Source organism: Somniosus microcephalus, chromosome 33 (genome assembly GCF_052327205.1).
Source record: "Somniosus microcephalus isolate GS21.2 chromosome 33, FLI_Smic_1.0, whole genome shotgun sequence".
NCBI classification, from domain to species: domain Eukaryota; kingdom Metazoa; phylum Chordata; class Chondrichthyes; order Squaliformes; family Somniosidae; genus Somniosus; species Somniosus microcephalus.
The window spans coordinates 26,282,903-26,307,741 of NC_141019.1; the positions used below are offsets into that span (position 1 = coordinate 26,282,903).

General features: G+C 47.4%; 1 protein-coding gene across 2 annotated transcripts in view; it reads right to left on the reverse strand.

Annotated features, from left to right (window-relative positions):
* LOC147097028 (transmembrane protein 198-like) overlaps positions 1 to 23,847 on the reverse strand; it is a 114,882-nt gene extending 91,035 nt beyond the window's left edge. Inside the window, exons 1-2 of one of the 2 annotated variants that reach the window (XM_085972767.1) lie at positions 23,189 to 23,847; positions 19,300 to 19,409 (exon numbers count right to left, since the gene is read on the reverse strand). The gene's annotated coding sequence lies outside the window, so the exon portion shown is untranslated. The remainder of the gene's footprint in view (positions 1 to 19,299; positions 19,410 to 23,188) is intronic. The other variant, XM_085972766.1, reaches the window with a different exon arrangement.
* Positions 23,848 to 24,839: the final 992 nt, after the last annotated feature.

Here is a 24,839-nt window from a genome sequence, read left to right on the forward strand (position 1 = left end):
GTGGGTGATGTTTTAAAACAGAGCCGAATAGATTTTGTGTTAATGTGGGAAGGGTTAAGTTCTGAGGTGATGGAGATTTATTATAAAAAAGTATTTTTTAGTGATCACTCGGCTTTGGTTCTTAGAATTAGGAACAGCAGAGTTAAGATTGGTTCAGGGGTGTGGATTTTAAACAATCAATACCTGAAAGAAATTGCTTATAAAGAAGGGATTATAAATATAATAAAGGATGCTCGGAAGGAACCTTTGTTCTTGAAAGAAAGAAGAGTTTGGTGGGATAATTTCAAATATGAGGTAAAAGTTTTTTCGGTACGTTATGGGAAAAAGAGGGCGGCAGCTAACCGGCATCGAGAAGAGAATATAAACAAAAGGTTTACAGATGTCTGTAAAGCAGTTAACGGAGGGGATAAGGGAGCGGAGACTAAGTTCCGGGTGCTAAAGGAAGAGTGGGAATTATTGCAAGCTGAAAAATGCAAGGGGGCCATTCTCCGTGCAAAGGCTAGAGATCCATTGGAGGGCGAAAGATGCACTAGATATTTTCTAGAGCAAGAAAAGCTGCGACAGAGATTATCGTTAATTGAAGAGTTGAAGGTAGGGGAGAAGATCATTCGTGAAAGTGGGGAGATTTTAGAGGCGGCTAGCAGCTTTTATCAAGAGTTATATACAAAAGAAGACATTTCCAATTTGGCGATGGAGAAGGTTACTGCTTTTATTGAAAAGGGTTTAAAGGAGGATGAGAGAAGCATGTGTGACAAAGAAGTAGGATTAGCAGAAATAAAAATAGCAGTAAGTGGAATGAAGGGAGGGAAAAGCCCAGGGGCCGATGGACTAAGTGCAGAATTTTATAAAGAATTTTTCGAGATTTTAAGTCCATTGCTCTTAGAAGTTTTTAAGGAAATTAAAATTGAGGGAAGCCTGGCCCCATCTATGAGAAGAGGGATCATAAGCTTAGCTTATAAAAATAATAAAGGGGATAGACGGGATCTGAAGAATTGGAGGCCCATCACACTATTAAATGTGGATTATAAGATCTTGGCGAGGGTTATGGCAAATCGTTTGAAGGAGGTGTTACCGCAGATAGTTTGGCCCTCTCAGTCCTATGGAGTCATAGGCCGGGACATCGCAGACTCTGTGGTCTCAATCCAAGATGCGATAGAGCTCATGGAAGAGAGTGGGAGGGAGGCTTAGGTATTAAAGAGAGATCAAGAGAAAGCCTTTGATAGGGTCTCTCATGCGTTTTTATTGAAGGCTTTAGAAGCATTTGGTTTCAAGGAAAATTTCATTCAGTGGATAAGGATTTTTTATTCAAACATATTTAGCTGTGTTAAATGTAATGGTTTTTTATCTAAGTATTTTCCGATACAGAGATCAGTGAGACAGGGTTGTCCCCTGTCCCCATTGCTGTACACATTGGTAGCAGAACCATTAGGTTACATGATGCGAAAGAAACAAGGTGTAGTTGGGATTGTGGTCCCCAGTTCTGGGCTGGTGTCGGTGATACACCAATATGCAGATGACACAACCTTAACATTGAGAAATGGGGAGTCAGTGAGGAAAGCTATGGATGTAGTGGAGGAATATTGTAGAGCTTCAGGTGCCAGAGTGAATTATAGTAAGTCCCAATGCCTGGTTGCAGGGAGGGGTAGGGGGGAATGGTTGGGGGAATGTCCCTTTAAGGTGGTGGAGGTTTTGGAAGTTCTGGGGGTGCATATGGGGTGCAAGAAAGACAGGGATGAAGTGGATCAATTAAATTGGGAACCGAAGGTTATGAAAATTAAAAAGATTTTGGGAAGATGGGAAAGAAGGTGGTTGAAAGTGCAAGGAAGAGCGACAGTGGTGTCTGCCCTCCTGCTATCTAAGCTATGGTACTTATTGACGGTGGAGGATATTCCTGAGTGGCCGGAAAAGTCCATCCGAGAGGCTTGTGTGAGGTTTTTATGGGAAGGGAAACCAGCCTTGGTGGCTTACAATACCATCATTGGACGGAGAAATCAGGGAGGACTCAATTTCCCAGATATTGATTTGAAGAAAAAATCCTTTAGAATCAAATGGGTGAAGAGATTTCTTCAGAAGTCAAATACAAGTTTTTGGAAGAGTTGTTTGGAGCATTTTTTTAAATGAAGTGGGATAGGAGGGCAGGGGATATTATATATGGAATACAATAATATGTTTTTGAAATCGATTAAACTTCTCCCTAAGTTTTATAAGGGGGTTGTAGAGACTTGGGCCCAATTTTTAAAAAGTGTGCAGTTTATGCCCAAGGGGGCTGAGGAATTTTTAGAACAGCCCTTATTTTTGATTAGGTGGGTCAACATCGAAGGAGAGGTTTTATTTAATCAAGCTTTTATAAAAGCTGGGATTATATCGTTGAAAGATGTATTATACGAGGTGATTCCAGGTTGGTTGCCGGAAGTGATAGTGAGGGACATGGTGTGGGAGGAGGATCAGGAGGTAGAGGAAAAGCAATAGGAATCATGTATGAGAAGATTGTGAGGGCAATGCCACAGGATTGGATGGAAGAAATAAATGCGGAAATCTCCAAAGGAAGTAAAATGCGTCCTGCTTGTCCAAGCTTTGTACTGGAGAAAGGGGGAGAGTTGGTCCAATTTGACAACTGTAATACTCGAGATTTCTATGAGGTATTTAGAGAATGGAGATTCAAGACACCTGCTGGTCAGGAGTTTTGGCAGAGTATATACCCACAGCTGGACTTCAACAGGATTTGGAAGGGAGTGTGGGCGAATTTTAAATGTCCAGAGTGGATTGAACTGGATTTCAAATTGGCTCATAACCGGATTTTTACCATGACGGTCTTGTGCAAGATTGGACAAGTGGAGGCGGCAACTTGCCCAATGTGTGGGACACGGGATGAGACTCTGTCCCATTTACTGGTGTTATGTCCGCAGTTAAATGACTTTAAGTACTATGTTCGACAGTTGTGTGAAGTTTTTTTGCTGGGTGGGGACCGAAGAGCGAGAATGGGAATCCCGTGGGACTCAATTTTGAGATGGGGCTTGCAGGAGAGTCTGCCAGAGTCTAGCGGAGCGGCAATTAATTTAATGTTCAGTTTGGCTAGATTCGTGATTGTGTAAAGAAGGAATGCTCTGTTTTTTAAGGGGAGGAGAATCAATCTAAAAGAGTATTTTAAATATAAGCTAAAAGATCATTATAAGGCTCTGTGGATGTTTTATTCAGAGGAATTTAAGGATAGTATTTTACAACCAATTTTTAAAGTACAATCGATTAATATATGTTAAAGGAGACAAATTAAACTTCAGGTTTTGATAAAATGTGGTGGCAGAATGGCTGTGCAGAGCGGCGGAATTGATTTGTATCATACAATGAACTGATCAAGATGTTGTAAATGTTCTTAATGTTCAATAAAGTATATTTATAAAAAAAAGTGGGCAGCACTCTCGCTTCTGAGTCAGAAGGTTGTGGGTTCAAGTCCCACTCCAGAAACTTGAGTGTAAAAATCTAGGCTGACACTCCAGTGCAGTGCTGAGGGAGTGCTGCACTGTCAGAGGTGCCGTCTTTCGGATGAGACGTTAAACCGCGGCCCCGTCTGCTCTCTCAGTTGGATGTAAAAGATCCCATGGCACTATTTCGAAGAAGAGCAGGAGAGTTCTCCCCGGTGTCCTGGGGCCAATATTTATCCCTCAACCAACATAACAAAAACAGATGATCTGGTCATTATCTCATTGCTGTTTGTGGGATCTTGCTGTGTGCAAATTAGTTGCCACGTTTCCCACATTACAACAGTGGCTACACCTCCAAAAGTACTTCATTGGCTATGAAGCGCTTTGGGACATCCAGTGGTTGTGAAAGGCGCTATAGAAATGCAAGTCTGTCTTTTTAAATAACCTAACTGGTTCACTCACTAATGTCCTTCAAGGAAGGGAGCCTGTCTCCCCAAACTGGTCTGAGCCTACGTGTGATACCAGTCCCACACTATATGCTTGACTATTAACCAGAGCAACTCGGGCTGGACAGTAAAACACTGGCTTGCTAATGTCACCGACATCACAACGACAATTTTTTTCTTTAACAGATCTCTGAGTAATAGAGAAAAGCTGTCAAGGTGGACTGAGCAGCGGGAGAGGATTTATTACAACTACACTCCCCCCTATAGGCTTGGCATGATAAATGGTCTGCAGCTGCTGAGCACGGGGTAAATTCCCCCTGTTTCGGCATGATCCTCCACCATAATTACACCAGATTTGCTCGAGTGAGATTCCAACAGCTGTTTCCACTCAAATACGGCCGTGTTGGGAATTTTTCACCTCATTTCGAATTTCTGCGACAGAGAGCAACGAGATTGCCAGAAGGAGAGAGAAACCAACAGCCCCTGCCGCAGATTATTCAGCACGGACTTGGCTCTCTCCCAGCGATGGGCACCAGAGATTTCTTCACATGACCTCCTGCCTCCAACTGCCCCACTCGGCCAAACAGCCTTTTCTTCCCCCCCCCCCCCCCCCCCCCGCCAATATTTTTTAAACTATTAAAACAGAAGGGTTCAAAGAATATTTGAAAAACAAATAATTTTTGAATGCCCTTATGCATTTTTCTCCCGGGTTTTTGCGCACTGTGAGTGCTCGTGACATCGGTCTTTAATTCCTTGGCAATCCCTAATCGCACTGGAGGGGGTTCCACCAGACCCGCAGTGCCGTCACCGATCTCAAATCGAGCCAGGCACTCGATCAAAGGCCAGTGCCCCCATTGAACTGTGCCACCCAGCCAAGGCTGGTCCCAACTTCAGTGCCAGTGCAGCTGGTGCCACCGCCTCCGGGAATGCCAAGAGCTGCCTGGAGAGACGGGTCTCACCAGCACCTTTTGGAGTCTCCAGGAATTAAAGATTGATCTCCTGGCTACTGCTTCCAGCAAATCTGGAGAAAACTCATAGGGGTGTCAAAATAAATGTGGGTTTTATTTCGATTTACTTTGTTCATTAGTTATAAAAGCATTGGAGATGGGGGGGGGGAGGCTGTTTGACTGACAGTCAAGAATCATCCAATCAGGTAACAAAGGGCTGGATTTTGTCAATGGGGGCGGGACTGCTGGTAGTCGGGTTTCGGTCAACCCAATTTGGAGGGAGCGCCGTTCCTGGCGGCCACTGAACATTGCCGACGGAGGCAACTGCTCAGCTAGCCCTTTTCGGCCACTGAAACCAGCTTTCTTCCGATTGCTGGCTCGTACATACTTTCTCTAAACCACCGGGGCAGGTAGAGAGGCTAGAAACAAAGATCACAAGCCTCGACTTTAAATCAACCGCCCCGGTTTTCTTTCCGTTGCTCCCTCAACAACACCAACTTGCATTTATCTAGCACCTTTAACGTAGTAAAACGTCCCACGGCGCTTCACAGGAGCGATTATCAGACAAAATTCGACAGCGAGCCACATAAGAAGATATTAGGACAGGTGACCACGGTGGCATAGTGGTTAGCACTGTTGCCTCACAGCGCCAGGGACCCGGGTTCGAATCCGGCCTCGGGTGACTGTCTGTGTGGAGTTTGCACATTCTCCCCGTGTTTGCGTGGGTTTTCTCCGGGTGCTCCGGTTTCCTCCCACAGTCCAAAGATGTGCGGGTTAGGTTGATTGGCTATGATAAATTGACCCTTAGTGTTAGGGGGATTAAATACGTGGGGTTACGGGGATAGGGTGGGATATGTGTTGGTGTAGGGGTTACGGGGATCGGGTGGGATATGTGTCGGTGCAGGCTCGATGGGCCGAAATGGCCTCTATCTGCACTGTGGGGCTTCTGTGATTTCTGTGATTCTGTGACCAAAAGCTTGGTCAAAGAGGTCGGTTTTAAGGAGCGTCTTAAAAAGAGGAAAGAGAGGCAGAGAGGTTTAGGGAGGGAATTCCAGAGCTTATGGCCCAGGCAGCTGAAGGCACGGCCGCCAATGTTTGAGTGATTAAAATCAGGGATGCGCAAGAGGCCAGAATTAGAGGAGCGCAGAGATCTCAGAGGGTTGTAGGGCTGGAGGAGGGCAGAGATAGGGAGGGGCGAGGCCGTGGAGGGATTGAAAACAAGGGATGGGGACCCTCGCTGCGGGGTCCACCCCTGCAATTGAAATGGGGCAGATTCTACACCACAGAAGCCTTCAGCAACACTGTGGATCTGCACCGCTCCTCTGTGCCACTTGTATCGGCCGGCAGCAGTTTTTGAGCCTTCTCCAAAAGTAAGGTTGCAGCCCGTCAAGGAACACATCAAATTACAATCGAGGAACGTGTGAAGCTCCCTGGAGACACTTGCCATATTAGGGAGAGAACAGATGGTTGTGGAGGCACCCGATCCCGGAGCAGATGCCAGACATATTTGACACTGGTAGTTGCTAGGAATACAGAACAACTTGGAGAGACTGTGCTCTGGGTGTCAACAGTCAACTAAGAGTTCCCGCAGCTTAACGCACACTCAAAGAAGCCCCAGTTCAAAAAGTGATCGCACACGTGTCAACCTAGAAAACTAGCAAAAGTTTCAAAAAAGTGAACAACTTAAAAACGCTCCTAAATACAAGCCTATAGCATGCGCAAACAAGTAAGTGCATTGAAAGTGCAGTGGGACCTGGGCTTGTAACTTAAGCTGCAGGGAAACCCAACGTTCCTCTGCAAACGTATATACATGAAAGCTGGACGGAGGATCCAAGTGTTGAAGACAAACGGTTTGTTTTAGGAACATAGAACAGGAGGAGGCCTTTCAGCCCCTCGAGCCTGTTCTGCCATTCAATTAGATCACAGAATCATCACAGAAACCCCACAGTGCAGATAGAGGCCATTTCGGCCCATCGAGCCTGCACCGACACATATCCCACCCGATCCCCGTAACCCCTACACCAACACATGTCCCACCCTATCCCCGTAACCCCATGTATTTAATCGCCCTAACACTAAGGGTCAATTTTTATCATAGCCAATCAACCTAACCCGCACATCTTTGGACTGTGGGAGGAAACCGGAGCACCCGGAGAAAACCCACGCAAACACGGGGAGAATGTGCAAACTCCACACAGACAGTCACCCGAGGCCGGATTCGAACCCGGGCCCCAGGCGCTGTGAGGCAACAGTGCTAACCACTATGTCACCATGGCTGATCTGTATCTTAACTCCATCGACCCGCCTTGGTTCCGGAACCCTTTATACCCTTGCCTAACAAAAATCTACCAATCTCAGTTTTAAAGCCTCAACAGCTTGTTGGGGGAAGAGTTCCAGATTTCCACCACCCTTTGTGTGAAGAAGTGCTTCCTGACATCACCCCCTGAACGGCCTGGCTCTAATTTGAAGGTTCTGCCCCCTTGTTCTGGTCTCCCCCCTACCAGAGGAAATTATTTCTCACCATCTACCCAATCAAATCCTTTAATCATCTTAAACACCTCAATTAGATCACCCCTTATTCTTCTATACGCAAGGAAATAAAACTTGCATTTATATGTAGTAAAACGTCCCAAGGCGTTTCACAGGAGCGATTATCAAACAAAAATTGACACTGAGCCACATAAGGAGATATTAGGACAGGTGACCAAAAGCTTGGTCAAAGAGGTAGGTGACATGAATCAGTCATTCATGAAAGAAAGACTTATGAAATAATACTGAGCGGCCTGCGGATGGCGCTGTCCAGGGAGAGAATAAATACTCGGGCACGGGCCCAGCTTGCGCAGGACATTCTTAACAGGAACTAGTGAAGGACACATGTTGTAAAACAGTTGATTAAAGCTTTGTTTAACGCTTAGACCAAGTGCCTAGTAGTTTTCTTACGTCAGAAGGTGTTAAGGAGTGTCTTAAAAGGAGAGGGAGAGAGGCGCAGAGGTTTAGGGAGGGAATTCCAGAGCTTAGGGCCCTGGCAGCTGAAGACACGGCCGCCAATGGTGGAGCGATTTAAAATCAAGGATACACAAACTTGTAGATCCTGCGACTTGCCGATAACCTAGAAGATACCTATGATGCAAATCTATTATCTGAAGGTATCTTCTATAGGCTGACAGTGTGCAACATTGAGGAAGAAGACGCTCCGTTTTTTTTGAAAGCTCTATAGATACACTCCGTCTGTGGCTGTTGTCAAGGAAGGAAATTGCCTCTCGATTCAAATCACTGGAGTTTGTTAATATTCGGGCACAAGGCCTCAAATTTGTAGCAAACAGGAATGGAAAAAACTCCTGAGGGAAAAATAAACCTTTTCCGTGCTTGCAATAATACTTTCCTGCATGTTTACTGCCCTGGCATTTTTTGTATTTGTCACAGTCTATAAATTTCCCTGACCTCTCTTGGAATCTGAGATCGGGGGGAAAGGGGGGAAATTAAGTGTTTCTTCATGTTGTAATACTTCGGATAGTTTTTTGGATTACACCAGTATTTAAAAATCACGCCACTACACTCTCAGATTGTAGCTTTATTTGGCAGCAATAAAATTGTCACTTTTCAACTCTAAAAGAGCTTGGCCCTAAGTGGTGTTACCACAGGCGCAAAATCAGGAAGCATTTTTTTCCACACAAAAGGTAGTTGAAGTCTGTACTTCTCACCCCCTAAAGGCTGAGGATGCTGCGGGACAATTGGAGCTTTCAAGCCGGAGATGGATAGATTTTTGTTGGGTAAGGATATCAAGGCATATGGAGCCAAGGCGGGCAAATGGAGTTGAGGTACAGATCAGCCATGGTCTCATTGAATGGTGGAACAGGCCCGAGGAGCTGAATGGCCTGCTCCTGCTCCTAAAGACTCCCCTTTAGTTCATCACTTCTAATGTGGGCTCTTCCGATGGGCTAATGGGTAAAGGAGCCACCCTGTGTACTACTATGCCATTGGCCAGCACGAGTCAGGGGTGGTGGCGAGAAAATTGGAGGGGAAAGGAAGAACCACTTGGGGGAACAAGTAAAAGCTGCAGTTCAACACGGTTCTTGAGGGGGGCTGTGAACGTACAGCACTAAATGTCCCTCTACTTTGGCACTCAGTGAAGCCACAGGAGTCACAAGATAAATACAGACGAGGCTGACCTTAGCTTCATCAATCTAGAATAAAAGACTTCCCAATCAAGTCATCTAAATGCCAGTTCATGAGTCCAAGGTTTGCACCTCCACTCCCAGCAGTTTTAACCCTTGACATACCCTGAAGAAGTACGATCTCTTTCAGAACACTAGGAGGTGACTATGGGCTTCGTTGAAAGGGGACCCACGAGACCATTGCCCAAACATCCTGCCTCGGGGTTTGGAGTACAATCCAGCCTGCGCAGATTATTCATGACTCAGTAAAGCCATTCGATGGGTTCCGACTGAATGGTTCGATTTTGTTTCTAGTTTCCCAGGGGCACCAAACCTCAACCTGACCTAGTTGGGTCTTCGATTCTTCACGGGCTCTTGTTGCACGCAGAATCTATTAACCTTGCCCATTTTGGATTAATTTTGTGACTTTTTTTTTCCTCTCAGTTTTTATCTCTCAGGCGGGTGTTGCCAATGTCGACCATTTTAGAATTGCAGCGGTCGCTGATAGGTGGCAACTTTTTTTTAACGGTTATGAACATCTTGAAATAAATGCGTTTAAAAAAGATGATACTACACAGGAAATATCACCCTGTTACTGTATAGAAACCAAAATAACAACTTACTCCTGTCTCATAATACTGAAAAATGTGACGACGAAAATACAAGATTAAAATGGGCTGGGTGACCCATTCTTTTTTGCACATCTGGAGAGTGATACTGGGGTACGTTAAACCTGGACAGTGAGTGTTGGTAGTCATTCAACCAGGGGGTGCATCATTGCAAAGCCTGATCCTTGGACACAAAGGGAATCAAGGGATATGGGGATAGTGCAGGAAAGTGGAGTTGAGATCGATGATCAGCCCTGATCGTATTGAATGGCGGAGCAGGCTCGAGGGGCTGAATGGCCTACTCCTGTTCCTAATGCTGATGTTTTTATAAGATCCACGAATGTACTACCCAGCAGGAGCGGGCACCCTGGCTGATTTCCCCCGCCCCCTCCCCTAGCCCAGGGGTGCTGAGGCCAATTGTAGCATTCCTATCATGGTGTAGAAAACGTCAATTCAGTGTTTAACTGTTAAAGTCCACAGTCCATTGGAAATTTTATGATGTTTTTACGCAGATAAGACATGATCCTGTACTTCAACAGAATGTAAAAAGTGTACGCACCACTGCAGCGTTCAAACTCCTCAGAGTGGGAGAGAGTTATTGTTCTGCTCTCACATGACCACTAGAACTGGTGTACACATGGGACCCATTTTGAACCCACATACACATATGGTGCTCCTACCTCTATAAAGGGAAGCTCACATTACGAAAGGAGTACATTTTACACGGGGGTTGGGGTGAGGGATCAAAATGTATCCAGATGCCAGCCCAAAGTAAATAAGGTTTCTAAAGCGTGTGCATTCGGCAGCTCTGTATCAGAGATGGGAAAAGATAAAAATGTAAAACCTATATTGTACTGAGTTTGGGGATCAGTCATCAAACATGATGGCAGAAAGGTCACATACACCCCACGTGAACAGAATATGCCAACATAACTCACAACAATCAGTGGCCCAACGACTGAGATAACTGCAGGACTTTGATATAGCCAATGAAAAACACAGGGACTACTAAGGGTTGATTTGGGGCCTAGTAAGGGCTGAAGTGGTGTGAGGCCTGACTGGAAGGTCACAGATGAATATTTTACCTCCATTTTTTAACATATTAAAATAGGACTAATATTTTCTGAGGTAAATTGAGACATGGTTACCGCATGCAAGGTCACTGAAAAGTGGATAGCAAGGTACTGTACCATAAACATCTGTGTTCTCTCTCCTCAGATACTGTCGCCCTCTCCCTCAAATCTGCCGTCATCAGCCCTCTCTTCAAAAAAACAACCCTTGACCCCTCCGTCCTTGCAAACTACCGCCCCATCGCCAAACTCCCTTTCCTCTCCAAAGTCCTTGAACGTGTTGTGGCCTCCCAAATCCGTGCCCATCTTTCCCGCAACTCCATGTTTGAATCTCTCCAATCAGGTTTCCACCCTTACCACAGTACCGAAACGGCTCTCATCAAAGTCACAAATGACATCCTTTGTGACTGTGGCGAAGGTAAACTATCCCTCCTCGTCCTTCTTGACTTGTCTGCAGCCTTTGACACGGTTGACCACTCCATCCTTCTCCAGTGCCTCTCCACCGTCGTCCAGCTGGGTGGGACTGCACTCGCCTGGTTCCATTCTTATCTATCTAATCGTAGCCAGAAAATCACCTGCAACAGCTTCTCTTCCCGCTCCCGCATCGTTACCTCTGGTGTCCCCCAAGGATCTATCCTTGGCCCCTCCTATTTCTCATCTACATGTTGCCCCTTGGCGACATCATCCAAAAACACAGCGTCAGTTTCCACATGTATGCTGACAACACCCAGCTCTACCTCACTACCTCTTCTCTCGACCCCTCCACGGTCTCTAAATTGTCAGACTGCTTGTCCGACATCCAGTTCTGGATGAGCAGAAATTTTCTCCAATTAAATATTGGGAAGACCGAAGCCATTGTTTTCGGTCCCTGCCACAAACTCCGTTCCCTGGCCACTGACTCCATCCCTCTCCCTAACATCTGTCTGAGGCTGAACCACACTGTTCGCAACCTTGGTGTCATATTTGACCCTGAAATGAGCTTCCGACCACATATCCGCAGCATAACTAAAACCACCTATTTCCACCTCTGTAATATCGCCCGTCTCCGCCCCTACCTCAGCTCATCCGCTGCTGAAACCCTCATCCATGCCTTTGTTACCTCTAGACTTGACTATTCCAACACACTCCTGGCCAGTCTCCCACATTCCACCCTACGTAAACTTGAGGTCATCCAAAACTCGGCTGCCCGTGTCCTAACTCGCACCAAGTCCCGTTCACCCATCACCCCTGTGCTCGCTGACCTACATTGGCTCCTGGTTAAGCAGCGCCTCGATTTCAAAATTCTCATCCTTGTTTTCAAATCCCTCCATGGCCTCGCCCCTCCCTATCTCTGTAATCTCCTTCAGCTCCACAACCCGAGATATCTGCACTCCTCTAATTCTGCCCTCTTGAGCATCCCTGATTATAATCGCTCCACCATTGGTGGCCGTGCCTTCTGTTGCCGAGGCCCTAAGCTCTGGAATTCCCTCCCTAAATCTCTCCGCCTCTCTACCTCTCTTTCCTCCTTCAAGACGCTCCTTAAAACCTACCTCTTTGACCAAGCTTTTGGTCACCCGCCCTAATTTATCCTTATGTGGCTCGGTGTCAAATTTTTTGTCTTAAAATATTCCTGTGCAGCGCCTTGGGACGTTTTACTACGTTAAAGGCACTATATAAATACAAGTTGTTGTTGTTGTTGAACCAAATGACAAGGCCATTGAGGAATAAAGTAGGATGCCACCTTTTGACTGGTCCAAAGTGGAGTGGGGGTGGGGGCAGTTTTAAAAAAGGCTGTGTAGATGTGGGAGAAGTGTCCAATTGTGTTTGTACAAATGTAGGAGTGGGAATGTGAGCTAGCCCCACCCCCCACCTCCTCACACTCACAAATGTTAGATGGGGCCACGTCAAAAAATAGTTGGCCATTTATCGCACCCTTGAAATGAGACTATCCTGGAATAAATTCAGCATTTATTGTAACTGCTTATTTTTTTTTTAAAGACTACTGGCTTAGTGTAACACACCTATGATAGTTCACAATGTGGTGTGGTACTGAGCCATCCAGTCGGAGAAGGTCCCAAGTTTAATCCTTGGTTTGTGCGGAGTTAACTTATACAGCACTGGGCAGGGATGAGGAATCTACAATTGGCCTTTGTGTCTCCAAGCTAGGAAAGGATTACATAGGATATTCGGCACAGAAACAGACCATTCGGCCCAACCAGTCCATGCCGGCGTTTATGCTCCACTCGAGCCTCCTCCCGTCTTTCCTCATCTAAATCTATCAGCATAACCCTCTATTCCCTTCTCCCTCTTGTGCTTATCTAACCTCCCCTTAAATGCATCGATACTATTCGCTTCAACCACTCCCTGTGGGAGCGAGTTCCACATTCTCACCACTCTCTGGGTAAAGAAGTTTCTCCTGAATTCCCTATTGGATTTCTTGGTGACTATCTTACATTGATGGCCTCTAGTTATGCTCTTCCCCATGAGTGGAAACATTCTCTCTGTATCCACTCTATCAAAACCTTTCATAATTTTACAGATCTCTATTAGGTCACCCCTCAGCCTTCTCTTTTCAAGAGAAAAGAGACCCAGCCTGTTCATCCTTTCCTGATATGTATACCCTCGCATTTCTGGTATCATCCTTGTAAATCTTCTCTGCACCCTCTCCAGTGCCTCTATATCCTTTTGATAATATGGCGACCAGAACTGTCCGCAGTACTCCAAGTGTGGTCTAACCAAGGTTCGATACAGGTTTAGCATAACTTCCCTACTTTTCAATTCTTGCCCTCTAGAAATAAACCCTAGTGCCTGGTTTGCTTTTTTTATGGCCTTGTTAACCTGTGTAGATACTGGGGAGAGCAGGTCAGAAAGATGGTCACAGGGTAGCAACTCCCAATCTCTGGCCCACACTCCCTGTGAGGCTGGCTCCTCTCTGGGAGTGTGGAATTGGTGAATTTACCCATGGGTGCACCAATACCATGCTTTCTTCACCTGCCAAGGCTATTCGACCATGGGGACATCATAGCCATGCCCAAACCCGCCCTCACCGGATATCTACGTGTGCTTTCAACAGAGGATCCTCGGATAATAATCTGGAGCGAGAACCTTGGCTGATTTTCACCCCGCCTTCAAGAATGATGAGGCCGCCAGCTGCCCAGGCTGAGATTGGTTTCGGCAAGCCCAGATCAGGGACTGAATTTGGGGCCTTCCTTGCCGGTATGAGTCGATACCACATCACACGGTGTATTCGCCCACTGAGCTATCCTCGGTGCACCCCTCGATCAATCAACGCTCATATTATTGTAGTCCCCAGCTTCAGGCAGTGAGATGTAAGAGCGTGTTTCTTGCGTTTGTGCAGCCAGCATCATTTACCAAACTGCTCCAGTCTACACAAACCTCAGTTCAAATACAGTTCCTCAGGATGAAATGAGTTATTAAAGGCTGAACATCCTTTGTACTTACTCAAACCAAGGCATCAAACATTTACTAATGCTCGCCCTTAATGAGCTTTGCAAACAGGACTAAAGCCACATTACAGCATGGTGGCATAGTGGTTAGCACTGTTGCCTCACAGCGCCAGGGACCCGGGTTCGAATCCGGCCTCGGGTGACTGTCTGTGTGGAGTTTGCACATTCTCCCCGTGTTTGCGTGGGTTTTCTCCGGGTGCTCCGGTTTCCTCCCACAGTCCAAAGGTGTGCGGGTTAGGTTGATTGGCTATGATAAATTGACCCTTAGTGTTAGGGGGATTAAAATATGTGGGGTTACGGGGATCGGGTGGGATATGTGTCGGTGTAGGGGTTACGGGGATCGGGTGGGATATGTGTCGGTGTAGGGGTTACGGGGATCGGGTGGGATATGTGTTGGTGTAGGGGTTACGGGGATTGGGTGGGATATGTGTTGGTGTAGGGGTTACGGGGATCGGGTGGGATATGTGTTGGTGTAGGGGTTACGGGGATCGGGTGGGATATGTGTTGGTGTAGGGGTTACGGGGATCGGGTGGGATATGTGTCGGTGTAGGGGTTACGGGGATCGGGTGGGATATGTGTCGGTGTAGGGGTTACGGGGATTGGGTGGGATATGTGTTGGTGTAGGGGTTACGGGGATCGGGTGGGATATGTGTCGGTGCAGGCTCGATGGGCCGAAATGGCCTCGATCTGCACTGTGGGGTTTCTGTGATTCTGTGATTCTGTGATACAGCCCTCACCCCAGCACAGGGCAGTTACTGCTGTCTGGGTGCTGCAAAGATGTCACAGTACTTCACCCTGCCCCCCCCCCTTCACCTGTATCAACAACAACCTGCGTTTATATAGCGCCTTGAACATAGTAAAACATCCCAAGGTGCTTCACAGGCGTGTTCTCAGACAAAATTTGACATCTCTGTCTCCTCTGCAATTGGACAGAATGGGACAACATCAGACGCTGTTCGGCTTAACAAAAAGCAAACTACTGCAAATGAAAACAGAGAATACTGGAAACGCTCAGGTCGGGCAGCCTCCGCGGAGAGAGGAAAGTAAGGGTCATCGTTTCAGATCGATGACCTTTCGTCAGAAGATGTTACAGATGAACAGCTTATACAAGAAGGAACAGAGCCAAGGAAAAGGGAGGCAGGGAAAGATTTTTTTTTTAAAAGGAGAGGTATGTGATTAGGTGGAGGACGGTGAGGTGATTAAATAACAGAAGTGGTGATGGTGCAAGACAAAGGGAGGTGAGAATGGGAGAAATCAGAGAAACAATCGATGTCTCCGTGACCCAGAGGAGGTGTGAATGGTTACAGCAGAATAGCAGAGGGAGAGGGAAGCATGGAAAAAGTGGAGAAGGTCCCAGTGACCTGGGAGTGTGGTGGAAGTAAAAAGCAGGTAGACCCCAGGGGTGCAGACCACCCCGCTGGCCGTGTATTGATAAGGGATCCCCCTCACAAGCACCTGTCCACAGCCTCCGTCATCCCCAGCAGCACTGGTGCACCCATCCTAAATTACCAGCGCCTGTTGTCCGAGAGAAAGTGGGAGCGGTGGTTAAGGTCTGAAATTGTTGAACTCAATGTTGAGGCTGGAAGGCTGTAAAGTGGCCAGTTTGAAAGCTGAGGTGCTGCTCCTCGAGCTTGCGTTGGAACAGTGTAGGAGGCTGATGTCAGAGCAGGAGTGGGGCGGAGAATTCAAGGGGCAAGCGACCGGAAACTCAGGGTCGTGCTTGCAAAGCAATCACCCAATCTGAGTTTGGTCTCCCCAGTGTAGAGGAGACCGCACTGAGAGCAGCAAATACAGTATACTGGGTTGGAAGTAGGACAAGTAAATCGCTGTCTCACCCGGAAGGAGTGTTTGGGGCCCTGGACGGTGGTGTGGGAGGAGCCGAAAGGGCAAGTGCTTTCATCCGGTCAGTCTGCAAGTGCGACCCTGAGCTTCCGGTCGCTTGTCACTTGAATTCTCCGCCCCACTCCCATTCTGGCCTCGGCCTCCTACACTGTTCCAATGAAGCTCAACGTAAGCTCGAGCAACAACACCTCATCTTTCAATTAGGCACTTTACAGCCTTCTTAACATTGAGTTGAGCAACTTCAGACCTTAACCACAGCAAAGGGGTAGTCTGCACCCTTGGTGTCTACCTGTCTCAATTGCACCCCTACAATCCACCCGTGAAGACTTCAAATGTTTACTTCCGCCAATGGCTTAGTGGGTAAGCGTATCACCTGATGCAACGCTATGCCACCCTGACCCAGGTTTGAACACCAGTCTGCTCCTGATCATGATTCAGTGATGAGGACATGGTGTGGCGAGGACATGGATCTGGCATATGCGCGATTTACCCTGCGGGCGAATAGCCCGACCACACTCATCATCTAGGCTCGCACAAGAAGGCACAAGAGTGTCAGCCGTGGCTCAGTGGGCAGCACTCTCGCCTGAGTCAGAAGGTCACGGGTTCAATTACCCACTCCAGAGACTTGAGCACAAAAAGCTAGGCTGACATTCCCAGTGCAGTGCTGAGGGAGTGCTGCACTGTCGGAGGTGCCGTCTTTTGGATGAGACGTTAAACCCAGACCCCGTCTGCTCTCTCAGGTGGACATGAAAGATCCCGCAAAACTATTTCGAAGAAGAGCAGGGGAGTTCTCCCTGAAGTCCTGGCCAATGTTTATCCCTGGACCAACATCAATAAAACAGATGATCTGGTCATGATCACATTGCTGTTTGTGGGAGCTTGCTGTGCGCTAATTGGCTGCTGCGTTTCCTACATTACAACAGTGACTACACTTCAAAAATTGGCTGTAAAGCGCTTTGGGATGTCCAGTGGTCGTGAAAGGCACTATATAAATGCAAGACTTTCTCTTTTTTCTACTGGAGGATAGATTGATTTTTGGACTCGAGGGGAATCAAGGGATATGGAGATAGGGCGGGACAGTGGAGCTGAGGTCGAAGATCAGCCATTGAATGGGGGAGCAGGCTCGAGGGCCCCTATGGCCGACTCCTGCTCCTAATGCTTATGTTCTTACGACACCATGTGATTTCACCCTGGCGACTGTAATCACCCCGAGGGAGGGGAGAAATAGGAAGAGTGGAAAAAGAATGGCAAAAAAATAGAATTCTTTTCTGAAACAATGCAGCTTCGGCCAAAGGCTCAGGAACAGAATTTTTCGTTGCAGCTTTGAAAATATGCACGTCATCCACCGAACAGAAAGTTTTCTGTACGCCGCTGATGCTGATTACAGAGTCGAAGTTAAGAACGACAAAACCACAAACGTTTTGTCTCTCGAAGTGTCTCTGCAGAAATCTTCGTGCCAGATTTTTTTTAAATGTCTTGGCACGTAACTGTTTCCATAGTCGTCGGAAGGGTTTATCCTGGTACTCATACAGCAAACAGAACACAACTGTTTAACCTGAAGGGACTGAGGTCACCGGGGGAATGAGCCGCTGTCTGAAATCAATTAAAAAGCACAAGGTCCTCCATATGCTTAATTTCCTTTCCCCGTCCCCCCCCTCACCCCCCCCCTCAGCCCATCCCCGATCTGGAGTCTTACAGACATTCCCACATGTTCAAATTGAAACACTTGGTGCAGTAAAACTGGGGCATTGCTGAAAATGAGGCAATTAAGCAATGGAGCAACACAAATAAATTAGCAGTTGACAGAAAAACTACCTTCAAAAATGACAACTACAATTTGTATTTATATAGCGCCTTTAATGAAGTAAAACGTCCCAAGGTGCTGCACGGGAGCGTTACCAGACAGAATTTGACACCGAGCCACATAAGGAGATATTAAGACAGATGACCAAAAGCTTGATCAAAGAGGTAGGTTTTAAAGAGAGTCTTAAAGGAGGAGAGAGAGGTAGCGAGGGAATTCCAGAGCTTAGGGCCCAGGCAGCTGAAGGCACGGCCGCCAATGGTGGAGCGGTGAAACCTGGGGAGGCGCAGATGGCCAGAATTGGAGGAGCGCAGAGATCTCGGAGGGTTGTGGGGCTGGAGGAGGTAACAGAGATAGGGAGGGGCGAGGCCGTGGAGGGATTTGAACACGAGGATGAGAATTTTAAAATCGAGGCATTGCTTAACTGGGAGCCAATGTAGGTCAGCGAGCACAGGGGAGATGGGTGAACGGGACTCGGTGCGAGTTAGGACACGGGCAGCCGAGTTTTGGATGAGTTTATAAGTTTACGGAAGGTGGAATGTGGGAGGCCAGCCAGGAGTGCGTTGGAATAGTCAAGTGTAGAGGTAACAAAGGCATGGATGAGGGTTTCAGCAGCGGATGAGTTGAGGCAAGGTTGGAGTCGGGCGATGTTACGGAGGTGGAAACAGGCGGTCTTGATGGAGCTGATATGTGGTCGGAAGCGCATCTCGGGGTCAAATACGACACCAAGGTTATGAACGGTGTGGTTCAGTCTCAGACAGTTGCTGGGGAATGGGATGGAGTCGGTGGCCAGGGAACGGAGTTCGTGGCGGGGACCGAAGACAATGGTTTCGGTCTTCCCAATATCTAGTTTGAAGATACAGGTCTGGGCTGACTTAGCTGATATCAGCGAGAGCAGCCACGGTTTCCTGCTCCCAATTGCTAGCCAGTGATGCGCAATTGGGAAGTGCGTATATATGGAAGTTGGGTGAAGGGGGTTGAAGACTGGCTGCCTAGGCTCACCCATGAAGAATGGCCCACCTGGATGAGGTACTGTGGCCGCTGCCTGTGGATCTGGAGCCCAGCGCCAGTCAGTGGCTTCAGGAGAGGAGAAGAAGATCGGCACAAACAGAATGGGAGGGTCGTGTTTATTAAACTTGGTCACACAAGTGCCTGGCAATGAGCTGCAGACTATCTGAACGCATTTGCAGTAATGATGTCAGAACCTCCCCCAATAGTGTAAATATCACAAATCAATGACATGGAAATCAGAGACAGCTGCAACTGGCAAAGAACAAAGTAACTGCAAGGCAGTAATCCAATCCCAACATACAGGGGACTGTTGCACAGGCCTCGAGGTCCCATCTTGTGCTTTTCTGCCATTAAAACCTCTCGATCAGATTACAGTTTTGCTTTTCCTACTCTTGATCATTCTCTTTTTTAAACAGAACTTTAATTTCAATGCCAAGTGCTACTTTTGATGTGACGTTTTAATGTTAATGGTGAAAATATATGAAAATAGCCTTTGAAACACCAAAACCAGACAATTTTTTAACCCACTACCTGGCATTCTGTGCCAAAACAGACCTGTTTTACCCTCATACACGTTATTGTCCCAGTTCTGGTGCAGTCCCTGGTCTGTGCTGTGTTAACTGATCTCAGCAGTCGGGGCCGCTGCTCTTGGCCTCAGTGCCGCTCTGCTCAGCGAAAGAATAATACAAAGAAGATTAGCCAGGGTTCCCTCTCCCGATCACGGTCATAGAATCATTGAAAATTACGGCACAGAAGGAGGCCATTCGGCCCATCATGTCTGTGCCGGATGAAAGAGCACTCCAGCCTAATCCCACTTTCCAGCTCTTGGTCCGTGGCCCTGTAGGTTACGGCACTTCAAGCGCATATCCAAGTACTTTTTAAATGCAGTGAGGGTTTCTGCCTCTACCACCCTTTCAGGCAGTGAGTTCCAGACCCCCACCACCCTCTGGGTGAAAAAGTTCTCCTCAAATACCCTCTAATCCTTCTACCAATTACTTTAAATCTATGCCCCCTGGTTATTGACCTGCGCCGGAAAGCACATCAGCTGAGGTCAGGATCGGTTGTGATCCCCTCCTTGTGGAATAGCCTACATGAAGGACGGCCACTTGGGTGAGATACCGATGAGTGCCTGGCACTCGCAGGACCGTAACCTCCCTCCACCCACCCACCCACTCTGGCACTAGTCAGCACCTTCGGGGAAGGAGGGGAGACAAGGTTAAGACACTGGCGGCGGGGGGGGGTGGGGGGGGGGTGTGGAGGGAATTCAAATGCTTTAACTTGAGCATATAGAACCAAAAAAAAAGTAGGTGGCTACTTAAAGAAGTCAGACTACAGTCAGCAACAACTTGCATTTATATAGCGCCTTTAATGTAATAAAACGTCCCAAGATGCCTCACAGCAGCGTCAGACTAAATTTGACACCGAGCCACATAAAGAGATATTGGGACATGTGACCAAAAGCTTGGTCAAAGAGGTAGGTTTTAAGGAGCCTCTTAAAGGAGGAGAGAGAGGTAGCGAGGTTGCACAGTCCACGACAAGCTTATTCGCACCATTTATTATTGCAGAAAGTGATCGGAAATGCTCACTAACTGCATGGACGGCTTCTAATCTGGCCAGTTTGCATAACTGCAGTGAAAATGTTCCAGGGATCGGGTTTCCCGTTAAACGAATCAGCAGCTACATGATCACAATCCACTTATTGAGGCGTTCCAGACTCTTAGTGACTAACTGAGCTTCATGTCAAAGCCTGGATGTGCATCTTTGTGTTATAAAAGTATTTGACCTACCAGAAGCTTTTTTAAAAAAGTTCCAGTTAACATCTTTTTGTCTTCTCTCCATTTAGCTTTTCAAAACCTGGTTTAGGCGACAAGTGCGGATATCAGAGCAAGGGATACTGTGCCCGACAGTGCGAGGGAGCTGAGTGAACAAGCTCTGTTAATGCTGAATAATCACTGGCTCCATGACTGTACGTCTGTTAATGTTAGTTCACTTGCCCAACAGTCATGCCCACTAACCGCTGACTGACTGAACAAAAATCTCCTCACAAAATTGACAGAAGAGGACAGAACGAACTGTTAATCGGGACATTCTGCAAGTTTTATTTTTCAATGGAGTCCTTGACAGCGAGACATTTTAAAATGGGCACGTTTTGTTCTGTTGGCTGGGCTCAGTTGCTGCACTTGCCCGAATGCGCCAACACCACCGCCAACACCACCGCCGCCATGAAGGCCACCACAGCCGCCAACATCACTGCCAACACCACCACTGCCAACATCCCCACCGCCGTTACCACCACCGCCAACACCACCACCGCCAACACCAACACCCCCACCACCGCTACCGCCACCACCAACACCGCTGCTGTCAACACCGCCACCAACGCCACTGTCACCACCACCATCACCGTTGCCAACACCACCACCGCCGCTACCACCACCGCCAACACCATCACCGCCACGAACACCACCACAACTGCCAACACCACCACCATATCAATTACTGTGCTGGAATTCCTGGTTTACTTGCCCTCTCAGGTGGACGTAAAAGATCCCACGGCACTATTTCAAAGAAGAGCAGTGGAGTTATCGCCGGTGTCCTGGCCAATATTTATCCCTCAGTCAACATCACGAAAACAGATTGTCTGGTCATTTATCACATTGCTGTTTGTGGGAGCTTGCTGTGCGCAAATTGACTGCCGCATTTCCTACAACAGTTACTGCACCTCAAGATAATTAATTGGCTGTAAAGCGCTTTAGGACATGCGGAGGTCGTGAAAGGCGCTATAGAAATGCAAGTCTTTCTTTTCTTTTCTGTACAGTGCTCTGATCAGGCAGTCCCCTGAGCACTGTGTTCATTTCTGGTCACCGACGGCACAAGGGAAAAATCGAGGCCCTTGAATAGGTGCAGAGAAGGTCCATGAGGCCGAACTGATAGAGGAACCGAGTTCTGAGAAGAGGTTAGAGAAACTTGGAACTCTTCCACTTTTAAAAGGAGAAGAATGAGAGAGGTCCATATAGAGGGATACAAGAATCTCGAGGGAATAGAAGGGGTTTATCCCGAGCACCATTTCAGGTTAAACCACAACCGCAGGACAAGGGACATAGGCACAAATTGACAAGCTCAAGGACTGATGTTAGGAAGCACGTCTTCACGCAAGTGATCAGTACCCAGACTGGTATCCCAGAGGGTAAGGGAGGTAAGAAAGTGTCAGCTGTGGCTCAGTGGGCAGCACCCTCGCCTCCGAGTCAGAAGGTCGTGGGTTCAAGTCCCACTCCAGAGACTTGAGCACAAAATTCTAGGCTGACACTCCAGTGCGGTGCTGAGGGAGTGCTGCACTGTCGGAGGTGCCGTCTTTCAGATGAGACGTTAAACCGAGGCCCCGTCTCCTCTCTCAGGTGGACATAAAAGATCCCATGGCCACTATTTCGAAGAAGAGCAGGGGAGTTCTCCCCGGTGTCCTGGCCAATATTTATCCCTCAACCAACATCACAAAAACAGATTATCTGGTCATTATCGCATTGCTGTTTTGTGGGAGCTTGCTGTGCGCAAATTGGCTGCCGCGTTTCCCACATTACAACAGTGACTACACTCCAAAAAAAGTACTTCATTAGACGTCCAGTGGTCATGAACTGTGCTATATAAATGCAAGTCTTTCTTTCTTTAAAAAACGATTGAGAGGAGGCAGTTAGACGCTGCGATATTGGTTTTTTACAAAAGGATGACCTAGATGGGCCGAATGGTCCCCCTCATCTTTGTGAACTTGACCTTAAATCACATCCGACGGAATTAACCCTGTCGCTAATCTACTGAAGAGACAGCAAAGGGAGAGAACAGAAGCGTTTGCAGCAACCCATCGTCTGCATTCATCGCGTGTGTTGCTTAGAACACGGGCAGTAAAACAAATGAATGCAATTCAATATTTAGAGCAATCTTATTTTAAAAGATTTCCAAAATATTCCTCTTAAAAACAACCCGCACGCCCATTCCCTTGTACCGCCCTCGGCTAAATGCCAGATACAGGGATACTTCATTGGAGGATAGGGCAAAGAGTCCTGAATCGCCTTTATTCCCACGAGTAAGAATGACCCAGTCGCTCACAAGTGACAAAGTCGCTGCACTAACACAAAAATGTGAAGCACCTTTTGTTGTGGCTTTTCTACCAGCCGCATTGACTTATTGTGTAAGTAGGATCTATAATAGGAGCTCCCCTTCCACAGTCCCCTCCCTACTCCCCCCAATAACAGGGCTTTCCTCCTTCCTAGAGGCCCTGGGCAATGTACTGAGTAAACAGAGTAAAGCCCAGAACTCCATGACTTCAGGGCTGTCCAGGGAACAACAAGCCCTCGCTGAAGAGATTCAAGGTTTCATCTGTCACCCCTGCCCCGTGCAAAACTGCTTAACAAAAGCCAAGTCTTCAAGCAAATGGACAACACATGGTACTCACCCTTGAATCCAGCAGCCTCTTAACACTCGTGTGCTGAAGCCGTTTCCTCTGGAGTGGTGTAAAAATATCTCTCAAAGTCTGCAGAGAAAGAACAAAAACAACTCCCAAACTCTTCTTGAGCTTCTCGTGGACCAGGTACCAGAATCTGTGGGTTTCTGGGATACTGATACACACACACACAGGGAACAGGCTTTCAGAGAGAGAGAGACACACACAGCAAAGTAAGCTGCCCTGTCTTGTCTGGGAATCCCTCAGTTTGGGTCTGGCAATAAAACCCAATTAACTATTTCCTCTCTCACTAAATTTGAATGTCAGTCCCTCTCTAACTATCCCGTCTCTCTCTCTCTCTGTTGGAATGTCTACAATCACTAACTATTCTTTGTCAGACTTGAGTTTCACTGTAATAACAACAGAAAATGCTGGAAAAATTCAGCAGGTCAGGCTCACTAACTTCCTCTCTCACAAACTAAGTTTGAATGTCTTTGTCCTTCACTAACTTCCCTCGCTCGCTCTGTTTTAATCTCTCCTTCACGAACTGCCCCCTCTCACACAGTTCCACTGCCTGCCTGTCCCTCGCTAACTGTTCTCCCTGGCAGATTGAATTTAAATGTTTCTCTCCAAACTCAGCTAGCAATGACCTCACTTCCAGACTCTACCAATTACGCTCACCAGCGAAGGGAGAGAAAGAAGAGCTTCATTTATGTTCACCGCCAGCTGGTTTAAGATTAACTCTAAAGTGGGAAATTCCTGTAATGCAAGCTTTCAAGTTTGAATTTTAAAAAAAATCAGGTGAGATTGCTTTGCACGAATTTAACCCACTTTCCCAGTTCCTATTTAACAGGGATAAACTACCCTGCATTCTAATTGCAGATAATTACAGTACTAATCTGTAGCCGTTTGTGTCCTTGAAGGAGCTCTCTGTGTCTGGCATGTTTAGGCACTTCAGAACAAGTGGTCTCACAGGGGCTAATTCCCTGTTTTACAGGGGTGGTCTGATTCATCGCACCCAGTCAGTTCCAGGCGAGGAATGGGTTAATGGTTCTCCATTCATAGTTACAGTTACTCCTCAAACATTATTGCTTGTTGGAGACTGAGCTTTATTCTTAACTCTTCTTTCTTAGGCAGTCCCTCGGAGCCGAGGATGACTTGCCTCCACATTAAAAATGAGTTCTCAGGTGACTGAGTCCAATGCGGGACCTACAGTCTCTGTCACAGGTGGGGCAGACGGTGGTTGAAGGGGCGGGTGGGTGGGGTGCTTGGGTTGGCGTGCGCTCCTTGCGCTGTTTGCGCTTGGCTTCCGCTTGCTCCCGGCGAAGAGACTCGAGGTGTTCGGCGCCTTCCCGGATGCTTCTCCTCCACTTTGTGCGGTCTTGGGCCAGGGATTCCCAGGTGTCGGTGGGGATGTTACACTTTTTCAAGGAGGCTTTGAGGGTGTCCTTGAAGCATTTCCTCTGCCCACCTGGGGCTCTCTTGCCGTGTCGGAGCTCCGAGTAGAGCGCTTGTTTTGGGAGTCTCGTATCAGGCATGCAGATGATGTGACCCGTCCATCGGAGCTGATCGAGCGTGGTCAAAGCTTCGATGCTGGGGATGTTGGCCTAAGCGAGAACACTGACGTTGGTGCGCCTATCCTGCCAATGGATTTGCAGGATCT